This window comes from Pleurodeles waltl, chromosome 1_2, assembly GCF_031143425.1.
Source record: "Pleurodeles waltl isolate 20211129_DDA chromosome 1_2, aPleWal1.hap1.20221129, whole genome shotgun sequence".
In the NCBI taxonomy this organism is placed as follows: domain Eukaryota; kingdom Metazoa; phylum Chordata; class Amphibia; order Caudata; family Salamandridae; genus Pleurodeles; species Pleurodeles waltl.
The window spans coordinates 1,058,376,522-1,058,392,815 of NC_090437.1; positions in this window are offsets into that span (position 1 = coordinate 1,058,376,522).

The window sequence follows — 16,294 nt, forward strand, 5'->3', positions numbered from 1 at the left end:
TTCCCCAACTTCACAGATATTGTCAGGGCATAAGTGTGACAAAGTGGTTTATTAGTTGTGATGGATTGAGGTACACTACAATGTAATGAAGAAAGTAAACACTTAGGTCCAGTATAGGTTTCAGTAATCTAAACATGAATTTCATCCCTGGTATCTATGGCACACAGCAGACACTCTTATCTAAGAGAAAAGGTGTGAAGCATTTAAAAATACCAAAACAGAAAGTCAAAAACACAGCACAATAAAAATATTTCTTTCATTAGCAAAATGCCGACTAAAGCAAAAGAAAATCCAACAAGGGAAACCAGAGATATACATTTTTTAAGTTATAAGTACAAATAGCATCAGAGGAGGAATTCATGACATTTGAAAGGTGTTGAATGAGATTCAGATGAAGCCGCTGGCTTTGGCATGAAAAGCTCAGACCAAGAAAATGTGAATTTAGCACCCAGGGTAGTTCTGTGTGTTGGATACTTTTAGCACCTTTGCCCGGTCAAGATTTTTACCTTTAGACGTAGGGCCTGATTTAGATCTTGACGATGTTACCGCTAAACTGTGTTGAAGGCGGACCCGAAAAGACTGTCAAGTTGTCAGTATTCAGGCTGCCATATTAAGGTGAATTACGGCTCAGCTGAAGACCGCCACAATGAAGCCTACTCTATCGCACAAGCTGCTTCCTGCGCTGACTCCAACGCTGACGAGAAGGCCTTCCACCACAGCCTTGATGGCAGGGTCCCACAGAGCCTCCCAGGACACCTACACTCCAGACCTGGAGCAAGCCTTCAATGAGGACTCCACTCCTGAAATTCTGGATGACCGGGAGCCAGCTGGCCCATCTGCTCTGTCTCACCAGACAGCTCCAGTGAGTCACACTCATGCCCACACCTACATCTCCCACCCCAGGTGCAACACCATCTCAGTATGAGGACACATCCACTTCCTGCGTAGTGAGGAGCTATACTCCAATCCTGTGCCCCCAGTCCTGGCTGCTGTTGAAACAACACTAACACCACCTCCGGTTATGCCCGGACCCAGTGGGATAAGGCACACTGTTTCAGGAGCACAGGGTAGTGGGGATAGGGGTTGTGTGATTTTCACTATTGGTGTCATTGCTGTTGGATTTATATTGTAAGGAAGAAGATCAGGCTTCAACTGGTGACACAAATCTAGGACAGTTTTCCGACTTAGTCTGAACCTTTTATTCACATTACTCTCCTCCATGGGAGTTAGGTTTGGATATGGCCTGAAGACCTGAGGCTGTCGTCTCCTACCCATGCATGGGTTCAAATGTCTGCATGTATGGAAAAGAAAATATCAGATTAACTGGTCACATCTTACCTTGAAAATCAACAAACATCTGATTTCTTTGTAACATTATGAATCTCAATGTGGCATACATGTAATCCAATGTTCTCAAATATTTTCGATAGTCTAAAACTTTTTTTCCCTGTTTCTTTTTTTATATATTATGTGCAAATAATACATTTCAAATGTATTGTTTGCACATTTTTCCAACTGAGCTATTACTTACCCCATGGCACTATCGATATCACTTTTCATGTGTCATATCTTTTCAACAAAAGTGTCATCCATATCTGATATCTGTAAATAAATTATCCTCCATTTTGAGTGTTGGTTACACACTAACAATTAAAAAAAATGCACAGCTTCACACCCTAAAACAGCAGATGCCTGACTTTGCCATCAGGACATTGGCTACCCAATGGCCGTCAGCAGAAGTTGATGACATAGTAGGTGGTAACCTCCATGACGGTTCCTGCTATAGGCTAACATGTGTGACTGCTATGCACAGAAGCCAATGGCTTTGTCTGTTTTCATCATGGTCCGCATGGCTTGTCGTGGTGCTATTCAATAAATGTTACTAATTGTTTGCTGGTAATATTATTTTTGCTATTGTGTGTGCCATGCTCTTAATCTCATTTGTGACAGTGACCAGCACAGTTTGTGGATTTTAGCATTTTCTTTTTAATTGCATACATTAGTAATGTACATTTATGATGGACATGTTTATTTTGGTGAAAGCATTCATGTTGCTGCAAGCCAATGTCACCAAAATTAAATGTGTCTGTGTCTGGAGAATGCATGTGTGTTTATTTTAATATGATGTGTCAATGATATGCACCTAGTCTTTACACAGGGAACCTGGCACTTTACAGTCATGTGACATGTAATGTTTGTGGTATATTGCACACACCAAGGAGACATTTGACCTTCATACATTTCTGTCATGTTTGCAGTTTAGAGGTAAGATTGATAGTACATTCATTGTACACCCATTTGTAGCATGTTGTAGTGGACATGATACATTATCATGGGATTGAGAAGTTTCTATTTGGTATACTGTTTCAGTGAATTCCTCTTTGTGATTTCTGTTACATTTTGTGCAGGTGTCCATTGTCATGAAGGCAGTTCATACCAGCTTAGTGGATGCTAGTTATATCTCGAGGTGTGTTATGATACATTTTCTAAGTACAAAATATGCCCAAATTATTTATACATACACACGTCCACTGCTACTGTACAGCAACACAACAAGTCAGAGGATAACAGGTATGATCGCAACTTATCTTTTCTGGCCACGACTGGGTTGATTTCCATCTTGGGCTCCGGAGCAGCAGCAATGGCAGGACTAGTATGACCAGATTCATGGTGGCAGGGAATGTGAAAAGTGTAAAAATGGTGAATTTCTAACCTGCCAACTCAGGTGTGGACGTTTAGCTGCCTCACTTGTGTCAAAGGAAATGCACATTGTGATTTGCTTGGTGGCAAAAGTGGCTGGCATACATCTGCCAGCCGCTATAGCCTATGGCCCCACCAACATGGGCAAAGATTCTTGGCGGTGACAGTGGTCTGTTGGACTCTTTCGCCTATGCTCCTGAGGACATCTAAAATAGGGCAGGTGGACCATCATGGTGATGGATGGGTTTTCAGACAGAAAAGTGATGGCAGGCCATTACCGCCAAGATCTAAATCAGGCCCTTAGTTTATTTTTGTGAGCCACATACCTTCTCACAGAAGTGTGGCTGAAATGAATTTGCTCCTGCAGAAATCTCTGAGCTTTAGGCACTATGCGGCACCATGAATAGATTGGCTTGGCAGGTCTGTCCCAGTCCCCTGGCGGTCTTCAAGTCTAAATATATGCTAAGTTCCAGATTTTCAGAAGTAATAGGAGAAGCCCAGTAAGACACGGCCAAGGTTCCCAGGACTTCAGCAACAGCAGTTGGGTTTGATTACTCACTTCAGCAGCGGCCAGCAGCAGGGCCTAGGACAGTTTCATTTGGTACAAATCCAATGTACATTTCAGGAAAAAAGCCTCTTGTTTCTGGTTGCTTTCCTGTAGCTTACAGACAAGGCATGTAACTGACCTCTGAAGTCTACTTTTTTATCCTGGGTACAACTTGAGCAGACCCATCCCTACAGGTCTCATCACAGATCTCAAACAAGAGATGCAATTCATTTTCGGTTCTCTCACAGATCAAGAGTGTATTGATGTTTTGGTGCAACATTTAAGTCTGGCACTAGCTTGTGGGGTGGGGTGACTCCTGGCTCCTGCAAAACCGATAGGATAATGGTTCCTAGGGCCACTGTTACACACTTTTGATTCTGTGTATCCTACTGCAAACAATCCTACAGTGCCCCTCACTCATTAAATCCAAGCTGGAGAAGCCGATATTCCCTTGTGCACAGCTTGTGTGTCAACCCAAGTTCCTCCTCTGTGGTCACTCTAAACCATTGTTGGGGGCAACTGTTCTCCTACTGGATTTGGTGCCTTGCTGACTAGGAAGACAAAGAATGGCCTGTTCAATTGTCACCTGGCATCTGCGTGTGACACCTGGCATCTGCCTGTGATGGGCAAGGCTCCTTTTTAGTAATGTAATTTCCTGGTTACAGCCCAACTAGTCTTCCTGCTAAGACAAAACATCTACGCTCACCCTGGCATTGTCTTTGCTCTGGGAGTAGTTTCAATTCTCATCAGGGCTTTTCTCTAACTGGGTGACAGTTGGAGGCTAATACAAATTAGCCTCCCGGTGCTTCAGGCAGATAAAAGGAACTTTCTAAAGGTCCCTTTACTTTCAAGTCATCATTAGGTTAAGCTTTTGATAAATATTAAACACAGAAGTTTAATAGTTTTTCTAACAGTTCAATAGCCTGAGATTTGATGTGTAATATTGTGTCCAATAGCAGATTTAATATTTAGGCGGTCATTAGGTACACAGCAGGAAACTCTGCCGACCGCCGTGGTGGCGGTGAACAGAATCCCGCCATTGGCGGAGAATGGAAACCCGCCATATAATGAACGAAAATCCCAACCCGCCAAAAATCACCAGACCACCACTCCCCGCCATGACCCTGTCGGCAAAAATCCCAGACCTCCCCACCTGGCCACTGCCAAGCACACCCACATCCCGCCCTCCAAATAATGATGCACAAATCACCTTGGCGGACACTGGAGGGTGAACGACCACTGGTGGCTCCGACCACCACGGGCAGCAAGTGGACTAAACAGCAAGAAGTGCACACATTGGATAAGCGTGTAACCCACACACCTGACACACATCCATAACCCCATAAAACACACCCAGACATACCCCATAATACTTTGCAACGAAACCAGGCCAAGAAGACGGAGAGCACCAGAGGCAGACATAAAACGCCAGCATACAGGAGACGCACACCGACCCACAGAAGAGCACCCTCACCTCGTTCCCAGCCCTGACACCATTCATCACACTCACCATGTCACCCCCCAGATATCCATGCTTCGCAGAAAGGGAGTTAAGGACCATGGTAGATGAGATCCTGAAGGTGGAGCCACAAATATTCAGGGCCGTGGTGCAGCACACACCCATTGCAAGGAAGATGGAGCTATGGCAGACCATTGTGAACAGGGTCAATGTAGTGGGACACCATCCGCGCACCAGGGACGACATCCGGAAGAGATGGAATGACCTGCGGGGAAGGTCAGGGGCATGGCATCAAGGCACCACATCGTAGTGCAGAAGACTGGGGGAGTACTGCCACCAACACCACCAGAATACACAGACTGGGAGGAAAAGGTATAGGCCATCCTGCACCCTGAGGGACTCACTGGACTCACTGGAGGAATAGACTCGGGTAAGTCATCAACATATACCCCATATACACCATACCTGTAATGCATGCACCACCCCACCCCACCCACACCCACCAGGACCAACACCCCACCCAGGCATCAGCCACTAAATCCACCCCTCCTGCATGACCACAAACCCACTAACAGGCCCACATCACTCCCCCTGTGCACAGTCACCTACCCCTGCAAGTACCCACAATGGAAGGACACACCCCACCACAATGCAAAACCACAGTCAACGCTAAATGCAGTGTCAACCTCACAAAGGCACCCTGTAAGGCCACTGAAAGTAACCCCAGCACAAAATATCTCAGTCTTGTACACCTCAAACGTTCATGCACCTGTAACAGACATGTCTATGTCCCCCAACAGGCAACACCACCCATGCCACCCTAGCGGATGGGACAAGGAGTGCCAGTGCCCCCCAGGGAGACAGAGGCACCTCACAGGACACTGGTGAAGGATCCCTGGACACAGATGAGCAGGCAGGCCCCTCACACAGTCCTGGACTCTCACCATGCAGCAGCCCCACCCAGGAAACCACTGTCACCCCTACCTCCCTGTCAAGACCAGCAGCCCAGGGCAAGCGTCCCCACACCAGTGTATCCAGGCCACAGACTGGTGGAACACAGGTACAGAGGCCACAGTCTCCCACTCCCAACATGCCGGCAGGTGAGGGTCCCAATACAAGTGGTACTGCCAGACCTGTGCAGGGGACACAGGCACAGGGGGCTAGGGCAAGTGCAAGGGTGGCAGTGGGCCAGGGGGGAGGCCACAGAATGAATGCAGCAGCCCAAGACTTGATATCAGAGATATTGGGGGCCTACCAGCATATCCATGACAGGTTGGCACAGATTGTGTCCACCCTGGAGCACAGTCAGAGGATACAGCAGGAACACCACCAACACGCCATGGAGCAGTGGAAACAGCACAACGCCACAATGGCCACCATAGCAGAAGCACTGCTGCAGCTGGTCCAAAACCAGTCTGACACCCACACAGGACAAGAGGCCCCCACTACAGCACCCAGCATGAGAATCCACCATCAGCAGAAACATCCCAGGAACTACCCTCACAGGAAACCCAAGGGCCAACCATGTCATCCCCTGAAGATCAACAGCAAGAGCCCAAATGGACCCTCAGGCCAAGATATGGCACTGAACTCCAGCAAAGAACAAGGCCCCCTTCAAGAAGTAAGTCAGTAACAATCTGCACAGCAACCATCCCACTCAATCAGCTACCACACACTGTTAAGAGGCAATATGAACTAATGTATGAAAAGATGGACCCATCATTAGTACCAACAAGGCTGCCACCATGTGGTTCTTGAGGACACCCACCCCTTACGACTTCCCATCACTGTAAATAGCACTATTCACTCACTTCAACCAATAAAACACATATCACACCTGTAACACTGCCCCCTGTGTTAAATTGTGAACATAGTGAAGTATGGATGCAACTGGCTGATAACTACTTTATTGTCAAATCTGTGCATGAAGGGAGTCCTCTGTGCCTAAATGTTGGCAATACGTAAATGCAGAAAATTCCAATCTGTACCATGCAGAAGTGAACCATGTTTCACCTATCATTATCACCCCCCCCTGTATGACTGAGCACACTGCCAGTATGGGTCACAAACCCCATTGTCAGGCCCACGTCCCACACAGTTACTGGAAGTAGAGTTGTATCAGTTGGGTCCTGGAATTTACATTTTCCCCTTTCCGCATCATCACCATCATTCTCCTCAACTCTCTGAGGTAGCTGGTCAGGACATACAGCACCCACCACCTGCAAGAGGGGGATAGAATGCCACATTGTGCAGCATGCAGAAGGCCACCACTATTCTACACACCTTTTCAGGACCATAGGCCAGGGAATCCCCAGAGATATGTAGGCAACGTAATCTAGCATTCAGGAGACTATAGTTTGCTCTATCCCCCTCCTAGTACGTCATTGGGCCTCATTGTAATTCCTCTCTGCATCCGTCCTGGGATTCCTCACTGGTGTGAGGAGCCAACACAAGTTTGGAAAGCCAGAATCACCTAGAAAAAGGTGCAATACAGAGTCGTCATTGTTATGCCCCTTAGTCAGATAGTGACAGGCACACTTAACGTTGATCCACCCTCTGTCCTCTTGTAGTTGTTCCATCCTCTGTGGCACACTACTGTTCCTCAGCACAAAGGAATCATGAACTGAACCTGGGAGCATGGCATTCACATGTGAGATGTACTGGTCTGCAGTACATACCAATTGGATGTTCATTGAGTGAAAGTTCTTTCTGTTTCTGTACACCTCTTCTCTCACTCTTGGGGGGATGATCGGTATGTGGGTGCCATCAATGGCACCTATCACATGGGGTATGTTGGCAAAGGCATAGAATTCCGACTTGATGGCAGGGAGGTTAGTACTTTGGGGAAACCTCACATAGGACTGCACGTGTCGTACAAATGCATTCAGAAATCTTGTCAGTACCATGTTGAACATTGGCTGTGAAAATCCAGCACTCATGCTTACTGTCACTTGAAATGAGCCTGTGGCTAGGAAATAGAGTGCGGAGAGCACCTGCACTTCAGTTGGGATGGCATGCTGATTACGATTTCCCGGAGTTAGTTCAGGATCCAGTAAAGTGCAAAGTTCCTGAATTGTTGCACGTGTGAGTCTGTAAATGATTATGATCTGACGCTCCACCATGGTCTTCATATCCACAAGTGGTCTGTACACCTATGGTGCCCTTCCTCGCCACAAGGGTCGGTACCTACAAGGGGTTTCAAAAAGGTGTGATGAAGACACATACAGAGGCACACATTTAATCATTTGTGCACTGCATACTTCATTGTAGTGACTCAACATTAACTGCTTCCTGAGAGATCTACATCTACAACACAATGAGGGAACAGAACATTTCATATGTGGTATATTAGGGAATGGACACATGCTTAGGTGCTTCATGTTGCTTGTAGGGCTTGCATTGTGCAAAGTTGTATTTATAGATGCGTAGTTACTGCCAAAATGTCTGCCCACTGTAATCCAGCCCTTTCATTGTGGAAGTGACCTCATACTGCTAGCGGTTGACATGACAGCGTAAAGCGGTGTTTACCGGCGTTCGCACCGTCATTGGTTAACACGGATGCCAATGGGGAATCCTGGAGTATCATGATCGCCACCGGCAGTGACGGTGCACACCACCACGGAACATACGCAATTTCATGTCGATTATTCACTTGACTCCCTGATCTTGTGCAGACAGGTACTCCACTGTGTGTACTGCTGTGGCATGCCTCTGGCAATGGATGTGGCTCGTGTTGCAGGGGAAAGGGCCCCAGCCTTCACCCAGGAGGAACTGGAGAGGCTAGTGGACAGGGTCCTGCCCCTGTACGCAAAACTGTACGGACGGCCAGAGGTACAGGTGAGTCAGGGTTTGGGGGGCACTGTTTGGTTGTAATGGATGGTGTTGAATTGACATATGTGTGCACCTCTGAACCTGCATGGGCCATGGTGCATGGCATGCTGCAAGCGTATGGCCTGTAAGTCTGAGAGTACTGTCTGTTCCATAGTGGGAAATTAGCCAGCTGTACATATCTTGCAAGTGCCTGTCCTCTGTGTTCCATGTCTGTGTCACCCTTTTAGGACAGCGCCCACCAGAAGAGGGCACTTTGGCATGCCATCGCCAAGGAGGTGCGGAACCTGGGGGTCTACAACCGGCGGAGCATCCACTGCATAAAGAGGTGGGAGGACCTGCGGCACTGGGCGCATAAGATCTGTGAATCCCAGCTGGGGAAGACCTCCCAACGTGGAAGGGTTGCCTGTCGGGCACTGACCCCCCCTCATGCGATGTATTCTGGCGGTGGGTTACCCAGACCTGGATGGGCGCTTGAAGGCTGCACAGCAGTCACAAGGGGGTGAGTACTCATTTCACAAACTTCAGTCTGGAAGGATGTCTGTGTGTGCATTAGGGTTCATGATGCTTACAGGCAGGGACTCCGACTGGTGTCCATCTACTTTATGGTCCCCAAAGGGTGTAGGGGTGTCTTTGTCAGGTCTCCCACATGTCCCGTCCTTAGGTAGTCCAGGGGGTGGGTGTAGAGCAGTATTCTGGTCAGTAGTCAGGGCCATGGCAATGAGCATAGTGAATGGTGCTGCCTGTTCGGTGTGTCTTTTGGGTGGGTGTATGTCTGACCATTATGTACCTCCATTCATCTATTTACAATTGTCTCTCCTGTTTGGGCTCCCCATCCCTGTTCTCTTGTGTTGGTGTGGTACAGCAGCAACATCTGGCGAGGGAGCTGAGGCACCAGCAAGTGGGGAAGCAGCGGCCCATGGATCCTCGGAGGCAGAGACATCTGACGCCCAGGGGAACAGTGGTTGGGAGTGCGAGGGGAGTTCTACGGGGAAGGCAAATACCATAGGAGGTAGTGACTCTGAGACCTCCTCCGATGGGGGCTCCCTGGCGGTGGCGGACCCTAGTGGCCACACCACTACAGTGACATCTTCCACCACCCCCATTCTTCACCCCCTCCCTTCTGCTCCCCACTGAATTGCCCGTGCCTGCTCACCCAGAAAGGTGGGCGTCTCCTTCACCCCAGGCACCTCCTCCCCTGCCCCAGTCAGCCCTGCTGCCCTCACAGAGGAGGCTATTGACCTCCTGAGAACCATCTCTGTGGGGCAGACAACCATTGTCAATGCCATCCAGGGGCTAGCATCAGAGGTGCAGCAGACAAATGCCTATCTGGATGGCATTCACGGTGCTGCATCTGCCCTACAGAGATCTTTTCAGGCTCTGGCCTCCTCTTGGACGGCAGCCAGTTTCCCTGGCCATTCCATCCCCCCTCCAACCTCCTCTACCCCTTCCAGCACCCCACTCCCTTCACCCGTCCAAAGCACACATTCAGACACCCAGTCAAGCACATCAACACACAAGAAGCACACTTCTAAACACAAGGACTACACCTCCCACCACAAGCATTCACACATCCAACAGACACATGCACACACAACAACATCAACTTCCCCGAGTGTGCCCACCTCTTCCGCCTCCCTGTCTGTCCCCTCTACATCCACACCCTCATGCACTGCACCATCAGTCACTGTTGCTGCTCCTCTTACAGCACTCACCACAATAGCAGACATCCATACATGTACCCCATGCACCGCACCAGCACTCACCAAAACTACTGTAGTTGACACATGCAGCACACTCACCAGACTTGCAGACACCCACACAACATACTACCACACTAGCTGCCTGTCTTCTCCCACTGTGTCCACACCCTCCTCCAAAAACACACAAACGCACCAAGACACCCATCCATCACACATCTACCACACCACAGCATACTGTCCAGTCACCTGCACCCACTACACGCACCCCTACACCACTTACATCCACTGCCTCTGCTTCCACTCCCACGCCCTCATCCAGGACCACCCCAATTGCTCCGAATAAACTTTTCCTCTCCCGTGCTGACCTCTTTCAACCCACTGGCCTACCCCGTATTGTCTCCAAGCGTGCTCACCTCCTTCCCCTTTCCAATCCTACCACTTCACAGCCCACCCTTGTCCGCCCTTCACATTTCGGTGCCCCTTCCCCAGAGGAAAACAAGGCCTGGGCTGAACCTAGTCCATCTGGCTCCACCCGCTCAAAACACCACCCCTTCAAAGGAAAAGCCCATCCCCTCCACCTTCCAAACGAAAGTCCAAGGCCCACTCCTGTTGCAAATCCCCAGAGCCACCACCCCCTACCCCCGTTCCGTGAGGTGATTGGTTGCCCCTTTGTTGCCCCATTAGGTGGAGTACCGTGCACTTGTGGGAGTCAGGCTGGGTCCGTCGTGGCTCATGGCTATTGCAGCTGTACGGACTGGCCATTGGCCCTTTTTGGACAATTTGGCTCTGTGAGCTTTCATTAAAAATGTCTGTGTGGACTGTGTTTTGGTGGCACACTGTTAAACCCTGGTCTTTCATTTCATTGTTTATGAGTGTGGCGCATTTGTATTTACTATGGTCAGGTTGGATTTGCTTTGTGTCGGGTAAGTACCTCTTGCTGTGGGGTGTATTACTTGTGCTGCTATGAAGGGTTAGGGGGGAGTTGCAGGGTGGGTGGAGTGGGTGGTTATGTAACTGTGCCCTTTCTTCCCTTGTTCAGTAGGTTTCGGTACTTACCGTCGTCATCTTCGTCGGCGGTCTCGGTCGTGGAGGTATATGGCAAGGAGCAGGGCTGCCATGATCTGCAGCTCTCTATCCATGTCTGCTTCGGCATGTTGTGTGGGCCTCCGGTGAGCGTTTCCTTATATTTGGTTCATTTCCGCCTGGCTTTGCGTGGTGGTGGTTTACGCCCCGGAACTGGCGGCGGACTGGTGGTTCATTATTTGATGGGTGCGTTGGGTCTTTCCGTCGGCCTGTGGGTGGACTCTGCCGTCATCATCGGCACTCCTCTGCTGACGGTGGGTGGTTTTCGGGATGCCTGTCTTTCGTTTGGTTCATTATTTGGCGGTCCAGCCCACTCCTCTGTTGGCGGTATTTACCGCCACCGCCGGCGACTTGGAACCGCTGTGTTCATAGTGAGGGCCTAAATATTGAATGTTGGTTTTTATCTGTATGGGTAAACAAGGTTTCCCACACTGAAAACTTTTGAGTGCTGGTCACTGTAAGGACATGCTAATTTTACATTTCTCCATGTCTATATATTTTAAAACTTTTCTATATTTTTAAACTTTTCCTCTCCCGTGCTGACCTCTTTCAACCCACTGGCCTACCCCGTATTGTCTCCAAGCGTGCTCACCTCCTTCCCCTTTCCACTCCTACCACTTCACAGCCCACCCTTGTCCGCCCTTCACATTCCCGTGCCCCTTCCCCAGAGGAAAAAAAGGCCCGGGCTGAACCTAGTCCATCTGGCTCCACCCACTCAAAACACCACCCCTTCAAAGGAAAAGCCCACCCCCTCCACCTTCCATACGAAAGTCCAAGGCCCACTCCTGTTGCAAATCCCCAGCGCCACCACCCCCTACCCCCGTTCCGTGAGGTGATTGGTTGCCCCTTTGTTGCCCCATTAGGTGGAGTACCGTGCACTTGTGGGAGTCAGGTTGGGTCCGTCGTGGCTCATGGCAATTGCAGCTGTACGGACTGGCCATTGGCCCTTTTTGGACAATTTGGCTCTGTGAGCTTTCATTAAAAATGTCTGTGTGAACTGTGTTTTGGTGGCACACTGTTAAACCCTGGTCTTTCATTTCATTGTTTATGGGTGTGGCACATTTGTATGTACTATGGTCAGGTTGGATTTTCCTTGTGTCGGGTAAGTACCTCTTGCTGTGGGGTGTATGACTTGTGCTGCTGTGAAGGGTTAGGGGGGCGTTGCAGGATGGGTGGAGTGGGTGGTTATGTAACCTTACCCTTTCTTCCCTTGTTCAGTAGGTTTCGGTACTTACCGTTGTCGTCTCCGTCGGCGGTCTCGGTCGTGGAGTTATATGGCAAGGAGCAGGGCTGGCATGATCTGCAGCTCTCTATCCATGTCTGCTTTGGCGCGTTGTGTGGGCCTCCGGTGAGTGTTTCCTTATATTTGGTTAATTTCCACCTGACTTTGCGTGGTGGTGGTTTCCGCCCCGGAACTGGCAGCGGATGGTGGTTCATTATTTGATAGGCGGGTTGAGTCTTTCCATTGGCCTTTGGGCGGACTCTGCCGTCATCATCCACACTCCTCTGCTGGCGGTGGGTGGTTTTCAGGATGCCTGTCTTTCGTTTGGTTCATTATTTGGCGGTCCGGCCCACTCCTCTGTTGGCAGTATTTACCGCCACCGCCGGCGGCTTGAACCGGACCACTGTGTTCATAATTAGAGCCTAAATATTGAATGTTAGTTTTTATCTGTATGGGTAAACAAGGCTTCCCACACTGAAAACTTTTGAGTGCTAGTCACTGTAAGGACATGCTAATTTTACATTTCTCCATGTCTATATATTTTTAAACTTTATGCAACCTGCCTTGTAATGTAGTACTATCTAAAATTGAGGTTTTCTGCTGCTAAAAGGAGCATTTTAACAGGTTGGGCTGCAGTTTAAAAACTGCAGCAGCAAAGCTACAGTGGTCTGGAGTCATGTTTGTCTTTTCACCTAGTGACAGTCACTATTCTGAGGCAAATCCAACATGGCAGAGCCATGGCCAATGACAGTCACTATTCTGAGGTAAATCCAACATGGCAGAGCCATGGCCCATGAAAGAAGCTTTTGTGACAAGCAGTGGTGTGTTTAGAGAAGTTGGCAGGCCCCTCTTCCTCAACTAAACTGTACTGGTGCCAAACTGGCTACAGAGGACCCACAGAAGAATAGGCTTCTCTTCTCCAGTTCCCCCTTTACACTTACATATGAACGGGTGAGCCTCACACTAGTCCCTTTCAAGTTAATGACGTTTCTAAACACTTCCCAGCTGCACTTTCTAAGTTGATATCTGTCACATGCTACACACCCAGGTCTTCCTGTAAAAATGCCTAAGCCTTTGTTCCTGCTTTGGGAGTAGCTTTCAAGCCTCATTAAGGGAACACATTCGTAAGGTCAGCAGTCAACAGGCTAAGACTAATTAGCTTACTAACCAGTCAACCCAGACAGAGAAAATTTGCAAAGCTCATATAATTTTAAAGATTTAAATATATCTGTGGTGCAAGGGTCAGTAGAAGGTGTGGGTTATATATCTTAAAGAGCCAATAAGAGTCAGAAACGGAGTGAAGTAGTATCAAGAGAAGGCAATGGTTCTGGAGGGCAGAGGAGAAATTGAAGTAATTTAGTTTAAGTTTCATGTATTTGACACACAAGAGAACTCAGTTGCTCAGAAAAAGGGGAGAACCAACTGAAATATATGGCAGATTGATTGGATCAGGCTATAGAAATGGCATGAAGAAAGGATGCATGATTTAGAGAGGCCAAGATCAAACTGTTGTTAACTGGGAATTCCAAATTCAGAATGAGAGTTAGTAAAACTAGTTGAATGAGGGACAGTTTGACTGTAACTCCAGATTAAAATCATAGAAGATGAAGGGTCGACAGTACACTAGGAACAGGGGACGTTAATGATCAAAAAAGCTGAATTTGTAATGAGAGACAGTATAAGGCTTGTGGTATAATTGTAAGGAGAAAGGAGAAGAAAAAGGTGAGAGAATGATTTGGAGTCAAAAAAGCTAAGCATGAAAAAAGTATTTATGTTAACAAGACAAACAACTATAAATCACAGATGACAGCAAACCCACCGCTCATTTTCACCTAAATGGGGGCAGTAAAGTGAGAGGTACATGGGAGATATCAAAGGCAAAGTCAGGGTCAGATGCTTTGTGGGTCCATGACTCAGTAATGAATAAAACATCAACATTACAGTTAAGAATTATATTATGTATATCCAGTGTTTTTTTTTTGTGAGCATGCATTGATAAGGCAAAATTTGAAGTGTGAGTATATAGCTTAGAGCCACCCGCGTTAGTTGGAGCAGATATTTCTGAAGGCAGAAAATTAGGGCTAGATTAAGGCATGGGGGGGTATTAATGAGGAGTTCTTAATATTCAGACCCTTCAGGCAGGGCATGCGGTTAAAGAAAAGGAACACACCAATGTAATACATTAGCAATATGGACAGAATAAAGTACTTAAGTGACAAATAAATGGCAGGGTGGAATAAGACATGACAAAGATAAGGTGTGAAAGCAATGGCAATGATGCTAGGGTTATAAAGCAAGGAGAACATTTTGAGAACTTGTTAACCATGTGTTGGAAATTGCCTTTCTGCAGGGTCATCCCCAGACTTTTTACTTTCCTCCTCCTCTTTTTCTGACCTAATTTTTGTTGGCTTTAGGACTCTGCGCACTTTATCACTGATAACCAGTGCTAAAGTGCATATGATCTCTCCCCTTAAATATGGCAACATTGGATCACACCTAATTGGGCTATTTAATTTACTTAGAAGTCCCTAGTAGAGTGCACTATATGTGCCCAGGGCCTGTAGATTAAAAGCTACTAGTGGGTCTGCAGCACTGATTGTGCCACCCACTTCAGTAGCCCCTTAACCTTGTCTCAGGCCTGCCATTGCAAGGCCTGTGTGTGCGGTTTCACTGCCAATTCGACTTGGCATTTAAAAGTACTTGCTAAGCTTAAAACTCCCCTTTTTCTACATATAAGTCATCCCTAAGGTGTGCCCTAGGCAACCCTTAGAGCAGGATGCTGTGTAGGTAAAAGGCAGGACATTTACTTGTGTAGTTTTCATGTCCTGGTAGTGTAAAACTCCTAAATTCATTTTTACACTACTGTGAGCCCTGCTCCCTTCATAGGCTAACATTGGGGCTGCCCTCATACATTGTTTGAGTGGTATCTGCTGATCGGAAAGGAGTAGGAAGGTCATATTTAGTATGGCCAGAATGGTAATACAGAATCCTGCTGACTGGTGAAGTTGGATTTAATATTACTATTTTAGAAATGCCACTTTTAGAAAGTGAGCATTTCTCTGCACTTAAATCTTTCTGTGCCTTACAATCCACGCCTGGCTGGGTTTAGTTGACAGCTCCTTGTGCATTCACTCAGACACACCCCAAACACAGGATACTCAGCCTCACTTGCATACATCTGCATTATGAATGGGTCTTCCTGGACTGGGAGGGCGGAGGGCCTGCTCTCACACAAAGGACTGCCACACCCACTACTGGGACCCTGGCAGACAGGATTGCACTGAAAGGGGACCTGGTGCACTTCTAAGCCCCTCTTTGAATTCTCCCCCACTTCAAAGGCACATTTGGGTATAAAAACATGGCCTCTGCCCTACCACCTCAGACACTTCCTGGAGAAGAAACCTGAACCAGAACCTGCACCCTGACAAGAAGAACTGCCTGGCTGCCTAAAGGACTCACCTGACCCCTTTCTGAAGAGGACTGCTGCCTTGCTGTTGCCCTACTGTCATGCTGCTCTCTTGCTTTGCTGCAGAAGTGCTCTCCAAGGGTTTGGATAGAGCTTGCCTCCTGTTCCCTGAAGTCTCAGGACCAAAAAGACTTCCCTCCTGCAGTTGAAATCCCCATGCGTCAAACATTAGATGCACCGCCTGCCAAAAATGATGCACAGCCTGCTTGCGGTGAAAAATTCACCGACGCTACCGGAACTTCAATGCATGGCCCTACTGGATCGACGCAAGCTGACTCAGAACGAC